General features: G+C 35.5%; 1 non-coding gene across 1 annotated transcript; it reads right to left on the reverse strand.

The window, feature by feature from the left end:
* Positions 1-4,752: 4,752 nt before the first annotated feature.
* Positions 4,753-4,859, reverse strand: LOC150006323 (U6 spliceosomal RNA). The gene has a single exon (XR_016512067.1). It is a non-coding gene; the product is annotated as a U6 spliceosomal RNA (small nuclear RNA).
* Between the last annotated feature and the right edge of the window lie 3,785 nt (positions 4,860-8,644).

Here is an 8,644-nt window from a genome sequence, read left to right on the forward strand (position 1 = left end):
AGTTCTCCCTCACCACTCTTTTAAACATCCCACTGAAAGCTCCAGATAGTGCATTAAAACAAACAGAAAAAAGAGGTATACAGAATATAAATAACTAAATAAAACTCTTTTTGCAGATGACATTTTGTCTTTGTGGAAAAGTTGAGAATTCACAAAAAAACTCCTGGAACTAATAATTGTGTATAGCAAAGTAGCAAGATACAAGCTACTATACAAGTCAGTTTATTTCTTAAATGCTAACAGTTAACAACTGGGATTTAAAAGAAAAAAGAAAAATATTAACATTTACAATAGCACCAAGCAATGAAATATCTAAGTTTATTTGCTTATATTTTTTTCCTTTATTTCTATTGTCCTAGGAGATATATGGGCAAAAATGTTGCTATGTAGGATATCTGAAATCTTACTGCCTTTGTTTTTCTGCTAGGACTTTTATGGTGTCATGACTTATCTTTCAGTTTTTTATCCATCTTGAGTTTATTCTGGTGTATGATGTAAGATGGTGGTCTTGTTTCATTTTTTTGTGTGTACCAGTCCAATTCTCCGATCACTATTTATTGATGAAACTGTCTTTACTTCATTGTGTGCTTGTACCTGCATTGTTGAATATTAATTGACCATAGAGACATGGGTTTATTTCTGGGCTCTCTATTCTGTTCCATTGATCTATGTGTCTGTTCTTATTCCAGTACCAGACTGTTCTGATTACAGTGGCCTTGTACTATAGTTTTATATCAAGTATCATGATCCCTCCAAATTTGTTATTTTTTCTCAAGATTACTGAGGCTATTCAGAATCTTTTTTGGTTCCATATACATTTTTGAAATATTTGTTCTAGTTTGGTGAAATATAATTGATATTTTAATACAAAGTGCATTGAACCTATAGATTGCTTTGGGTCATATGGATGTTTTAATGATGCTAATTCATCCATCCATGAACACAGTATATGTTTCCATTTACTTGTATCTTCCTCAATTTTCTTCTTTAGTGTTCTATTGTTTCAGAGAAGGAAAACTCTGACTCCAAAAAACCTCCGCTGCCTTGCGGCATACCTCTTTAGGGGAAAGGCTAAGGGAGTAAACCCCGACAGAAAATCCGGAGCCGGAGTCCCTAAGGCGGTTTGACGTTGTAGTCAACACCGGCAACTCCTGCGGCGCACCTGAAGCCAAGCTGTATTGACTCCGTCTTTCCCTTGGACCCTTCAGCTGCGAAGAGGGGGGGGGTCTGCTGCATGGGCAACAGCAGACCCTCCATATCACCCTGCCCAGGCTCTGTAGCTTCAGCTTCACTGGAGAGGACACTCCAGCGTCATCGCAAGATGTCGATTCAACACGGGAGGAGACAGATACCGTGTCACTCCCGAGTCGGACTGCACAGCCATTCTCGGCGGTGCAGATGGACTCTTAAGAAGCTACACCATCGTCTCTCGAGACGGACGGCTGCCGACGACGACGTTCTATTGTTTTCTGACTACAGGTCTTTTACCTCCTTGGTTAAATTTTTTATATAGACCTTATAACTTACACAAACGTTAACTTAAAATTGAACATAATCCTAAATGCACAGTCATAAAACTTTTTGAAAAACAGAAAATATATATGACCTTGAGTTTGGTGATAAGTTTTTTAAAATGCTAATATGTGTCTCATAGTACACCTCATGAAATAAAATTAAGCTGGTCTTCCTTGAATTAAAATTTTCTTCTCTGCAAAAGACTTTTAAGGAAGTAAAAATACAAATCACAGACTAGAAGAAGTATTTTCAGAGCATATATGGTAAGAGTCTTGTTTGCAAAATGTTCAAAGAACTCTTATAACAACAATAATAAATGCAACCCAATATTAAAACAAACATACAATATCCATATATGCCACAGCACAAAGAAATACAAATATGAAATAGCATTATGAAAAGATGTTCAACATTAGGAAAATGAAAAGTTAACAAAAACGAGATACGCCTATATATCTATTAAAATGGCTGAAATCAAGATATCTAACAATACAAAATGTCAAATGTCTGAAAGGGTGTAAACAATAGCAACTCTCATTAATTGCTGGTGGGTTGCAAAATTCTATATTCACATTGGAAAATAGAAAATGGTTTAACAATTTCTTATAAAACTATCATGATCTTTCCATAGATTGAGCAATTAATGTCCCAATTATTTATCCACATTTTTTGGAAAATTCTGTTCATACAATAACCTTCACATAAATGTTTTCCACAGGTTTATTTATAGTTGCCAAAAACTAGAATCAATCAATATTGCCTTTTAATAGGTGAATGGATAAATAAGTTGTGATACTCTTATAAAATAAAATGTTATTCATCAATAAAAATAAATAAACTATCAAGCCAAAAAACAAATAAATGAATCTAAAATAAATATTGTTAAGTGAAAGAAACCAGTCTGAACAGGGTGCATACTTATGATTTCAATTAAATGACACTCTGAAATAGAAAAACTATAAAAATGGCAAACAGATTAATAGTTGCTACAATTTTGTGATAGTGGAGGAGTTGAATGGGTGAAGCACAGACAGGATTTTTAAGGGAGTGAAACTATTTTGTATTAATCTGTAATGGTGAACATAAAGCATTAAGCATTTACAAAAACACATAGAACTTCTCAGCAGAAAGACTATATGTGCACATTTTCCATTCCAAGAGAAATGCACAATGTAATAAAGAATCTATGTATTTTAAATGTGTGAGACAACCTCACTAAAGGAGATTCAGTTATAAGTTGCTGACTAATGATTTTGAGTAACTTTGGAAATAAGTGGAATCAGTAATAGTATAGGCAAAAGAAGTTGTACATATGCAATGTAGTTACTAAAATTGTTTCCTATGGGGTGTGGGTTAACAATTCTGATACTGTTATGCATGTATACTGGAATTGAACAATTAAGAAAATGGATGGCACATGGTAGGAAACAGAGTTATCCATTTTGAAGTGAGAGGTTATATATAACAAGCAAGGGGAGCAGGGTAGAATGAGTCATGTGGTAATCTATTCCAGTTGAGGTTTCAGCATAAGCTAATTTTAGCTTAATATAGATATACATACATAAATATTCACCTATGGATGTCTCTTTTGTTTTGCTTTTATTTTTTTGCCTTTTTTAATTGTTCTTTTATAGTTGTCCCAAGTTTTCCCCCATTGCTCTCCCCTGCCCAGCCTACTGCCTCCCTCTCCCACAGTCAATCTCCACTCTGTTTTCCATTTCCATGGGTCAATTATATTAGTTCCTTGAGTAGACCTTTCCCTTTTTATCTCCCCTTCTCCCACTCCCTCTCCCCTCTGGTCACTGTCAGTATGTTTCCTGTTTCCATGCCTCTGGTTCTATTTTGCTCATTTGTTTCTTTTGTTCTTTAGTTTCCTGTATTAGGTGATATCATATGGTATTTTTATTTCTTTGCCTGGCTTATTTCACTAAGCATAATTCTCTCTAGTTCCATCCATGTTGTTGTAAATGTCAGGAGTTCCTTCTTTCTCTCTGCTGCATAGTATCCCATTGTGTAAATGTACCACAGCTTTTTGAGCCACTCATCTACAGATGGGCACTTAGGCTGTTTCCAGCACTTGGCTATTGTAAACAGGGCTGCTATGAACATAGGGGTGCATAGGTTCTTTCAAAATGGTGTTTCAGGATTCTTCAGGTAAAATCCTGGCAGTGGAATCGCTGGATCAAAAGGTAGTTATGCTTAGTGAAATAAGGCTGGCAGCAAAAGACAAATACCATATGATCTCAGCTAATACAGGAACCTAATGAACAGAAGAAACAAACAGGCAAAATTGAACAAGAGGCATGGAAACAAGGAACGTACTGACAATGACCAGAGGGGAGAGAGAGGAGGAGAAGGGGAGATAAAAAGGGAAAGGTCTACTCAAGGAACTAATATAATTGACCCATGGACATGGACAACAGAATGGAGATTGACTGTGGGAGAGGGAGAGGGTAGGCTGGGCAGGGGAGAGCAATGGGGGAAAATGGGACAACTGTAATAGAATAATTCACAAAAATGAAAAAAATTAAATTAAATTTCTAAAAAAGGCAGTTCAATTTTTAGTTTTCTGAGGAAATTCCATACTGTTTTCCACAGTGGCTGCACCAGTCTGCATTCCCACCAACTGTGCACTAGGGTTCCCTTTTCCCTACATCCTTGCCAGACTTGTTCATTGATTTGTTGATGATGGCCATTCTGACTGGTGTGAGGTGGTATCTCACTGTGGCTTTAATTTGCATCTCTCTAATGGCTAGTGATGTTGAGCATCCTTTTATATGCCTATGGGCCTTCTGTATGTCCTATTTGGAGAAGTGTCTTCTCTGGTCCTTTGCCCATTTTTTCATCGGATTGTTTGTTTTCCTGGTATTGAATTGTATGAGTTCTTTATATATTTTGGAGATCAAACCCTTGTCCGCAGTATCATTGCCAAATATGTTTTTTCATACATTTGGTTTCCCTCGCATTTTGATGATGTTTTCCTGAGCCAAGCATAAGCTTTTAAATTTGATGTAGTCCCATTTGTTTATTCTTTCCTTTATTTCTCTTGCCCTAGAAGATGTATTGGCAAAAAAATACTGCTGCATGGAATATCTGAAATTTTATTGCCTTTGTTTTCCTCTAGGACTTTTATGGTGTCACAGCTTACATGTAAGCCTTTTATCCATTTTGAGTTTATTCTGGTGTATGCTGTAAGTTGACAAAAAGAAGAGCAGCAAGGGATAGTTTGCATTTAAAAAAAATTAGGAACACATCACAAATTTGCATGTTATTCTTGAGAAAGGACTGTGCTAATCTTCTCTGTACCATTCCAAATTTAGCATATGTGTTGACAAAGTGAGAACCAGGTCTTGGTTTCTAATATTCTGAAATGAGAGAAACTTGGGTTTCTTGGAAAATGGCTGAATCAAGGACTGGAACAGTGAATATACAACATTAGTCTATGCCAACTTGTAGTGCTAGAAAGAAAGCACAAGTTAAACACATGTGCACACACACACACACATAGTGACAGTAACATATGTCAAAAAGAGAAACCAAATAAATGAACTTCCAATAGGCCAATGCTAAAATGTTTTGAGCAACAAAATAAATAAAACAGTATTGGATTCTAATTCAATGAAGATAACAAATATCCATGAGTCCATAATGATAGAATTTTATTATTGAAAATAAATGGAGGGGAGTAGACAAATCTCCTATATGGGAGATTTCAGCATGATTTGTGTAGATGTTCTGTCTTGAAGACAATTGAGCATGATTCCTCATTCCTTAAGTGTGAGTTGCACTTAGTGACTTCCTTCCAAAAATAATAGTATGAAAAGACAGGAAAAAGATGATAACTTTACAGTGGAGACATGACAAATGATACCTCAAGCCAGTGAACAATGTTAACATCCATGTTATGATAGAATTTACTCTTGATTTAATGTGATAAAAATGGCATTATCCCTGTGGTCTTCAACTCCAAAACATATTACCCCAGTCTAATAGTGAGGAAGATATCATATAAATTCTATTTGAGGGTCTTTATACAAAATACCTGAGCAATATACCTCAAAACTATCAAAGTTATCAAAAACAAAAAGTCTGGAAAAGTGTCACAACCAAGAGGATCTTAAAGAAACAATATGAGTAATATAATACATTAAACTAAATGGTATCCTGGAATACTAGGTATTACCCAGACATTAGGTAAATCTGAGAAATTCTGTATAAATCTTGACTTTAGTAAATAATAATGTATCAATACTGGTTCATTAGTTGTGACAAAATTATCATAATAATGTAAGACATTAATAATAGAGGGAACTGGGTATGGAGTATGTGGGAACCCTCTCTACTGTCTTTGCAGTAATTATCATTAATATATTTTACACCTGAAACTAACATGTAAATTATCTACCTTTCCTCAGTAGGGATCAGTGGAGAATAAGATGAGGGCTTATATTTGACCTAGTGCAACAGGTGTGTCACTAACAATATATGGGATATTAAAGGATATAGTAACAAAGCATAGAGATTCTTAGAAGACATGGTCAGTTAATTGGAGAAAGAAAAGCAGCAGTAACAGAATTTAACTAATTCAATTAATGCAGTAAAAAACTATGTATAACTTATCAATACAAAATAGTCCTATATTATAATTGCTTATGATTTTTGCAATGGTGTTAAGAGAAAGCCATAATCTTAACTTTTCAAATTATTTATACAATTTTAACTTTTCAAAAGTTATGTAAGGTAGCCTTAAGTTTAGAGTTTTATTTATTTTTAATATTTTTTATTTTTTTAAATTTTATTGTTCAATTTCAGTTGTCCCCATTTTTTTCCCATTGCTCTCCCCTGTCCCACCCACCCCTGTAATTTTATGTATACTAGGTGAGATTAAGTGAAAAAGTTGTAATTTATTTCAATTAATTTTTACAGTTTCTACTTTTTAATGATAACTTTAAGTAAACAACACATCATAGTGAGTTTACCCATCAAACAAAATTTTCTGACACTTTAAAAAATACAGGCAATAAACAATTTGAAATAATCATTGGTCACTTTGTTTCCTCAAAACATGACTAAAATTGAATCAATATTGTAACTAGAGAGCCACTAAGATGACAAAAATTTATTTTCATGGTAGGTATATGATTACTTCAAATATTATTAAATTTAGTATGAGATAAGCAAATATAAAAAAGATACAGTGGCTCATAAGATCTAGTTATTATTTACCATTTATTTTTCTAAATCTCATATAAATGAAGAATATTGAGATGCAAGTCTCAAAGAATCCAAACTAAAAATGGCTTAAAAGGTTAATGTATCAATCAATATATCTTCTCATGCAGAAATCAGGTAGGAGACAGTCCAAGGCTGGTGATAGGGCATTCTGCAGACTCAGAGACTCACATTTCTCTCTCTGTGTGTTTAGCTTCAGCCCCATGGTGAATTCATGCCTAAGCAACTAAGAAAGCTCCTACAATCAATCTTCATTTCTCTAAGCAGAAATGAGAAAAGGTTGTCATGGTTCTCTACTTAATATATATATATATATATATATATATATATATATATATATATATATATATATATACTTGGTCAAAGAAGGCCAGAAAACACAGTTTTTATTCAGGATCACTCAGCCAAAATTAGAGGAATTGAAGAATATGTTTATGGAGATACCACCAGTCACCTTTGCCACATTGCATTTGTTTATTGCATGCCAAGGATGCCAGTGATGTGCCATAGTAAAGACACTGATGTGGTCAGAAATTTACATACATACATTCTCTGCTTTGCATTTCAAACTGCATTTCTAATTATGGTGTAAATTCTTTCATATAGTCAATAAATTAATATACTAATTAATATATTTTCTACAGGGCCCAGTGCCTCAAGGGATTTTGCATACTTGAGGACAAAGGAAACTATACAAGCAAGTTTTGACAAAGTTGGTGTATGTTATAAGTAAAATAAAAGCTAAAGTGGTGGAAAGTTGAAATCTATCATATATATCTGGACTAGCCCTGGCTGGTTTGGCTCAGTGGATTGAGCGTCGGCCTGCGAGCTAAGTGTCGCTGGTTTGATCTTCCAGTCAGGGCACATCAGAGAAGGAAAACTCTGACTCCAAAAAACCTCCGCTGCCTTGCGGCATACCTCTTCAGGGGAAAGGCTAAGGGAGTAAACCCCGACAGAAAATCCGGAGCCGGAGTCCCTAAGGCGGTTTGACGTTGTAGTCAACACCGGCAACTCCTGCGGCGCACCTGAAGCCAAGCTGTATTGACTCCGTCTTTCCCTTGGACCCTTCAGCTGCGAAGAGAGGGGGGGGGTCTGCTGCATGGGCAACAGCAGACCCTCCATATCACCCTGCCCAGGCTCTGTAGCTTCAGCTTTACTGGAGAGGACACTCCAGCGTCATCGCAAGATGTCGATTCAACACGGGAGGAGACAGATACTGTGTCACTCCCAAGTCGGACTGCACAGCCATTCTCGGCGGTGCAGATAGACTCTTAAGAAGCTACACCATCGTCTCTCGAGACGGACGGCTGCCGCCGCCGCCGATATCTGGACTAATCTGTCAAGGCATGTGAGGAAGATGATCAGTGCTGGAGGTGTAAAGGAAGAGATAGGAAGAATTTATTTTAGAATGGTGGCATGAAGAAAATGAAGAGTTCATTTCTATGCTAAATGGGCAACAGTGAGCAACCCAAGTCTGAAAGGAATACAGATTGAAGAAGAGAGTTGAAACTGAATATAAGAAACACTAGTGATATTCAGTGGGTATTGGTTTTCATTAAAGGGTGTTGAGAAGGAAAACACTATTATTAAATGTGTACTTTGAGAAAATTAATTTGTTGTTAGTGTAAGAAATTGGAGACAATTCTTATGAAGGAAGATGTACTCATGATGTAATAAAAGCCTAGCCTTGTATAACTGTTGGGAAAATATAAAGGCAAAGAAAGATGCACATATTCAAGTTTTACTTTATGGGAACCTTAAGTAACCAGTGTACTTAAAGAGATTTGAGGTAATTCATGTTATCATAATATTATTGTATTTTAAACCTAAGTAATCTCAGAAATGAATAGACTATCACAGGACTGTGTGATATCTCTAGTACTAAACAGACAAATAA

The sequence above is a fragment of the Furipterus horrens genome, unplaced genomic scaffold (assembly GCF_987537825.1).
Source record: "Furipterus horrens unplaced genomic scaffold, mFurHor1.1.pri manual_scaffold_6, whole genome shotgun sequence".
NCBI classification, from domain to species: Eukaryota; Metazoa; Chordata; class Mammalia; order Chiroptera; family Furipteridae; genus Furipterus; species Furipterus horrens.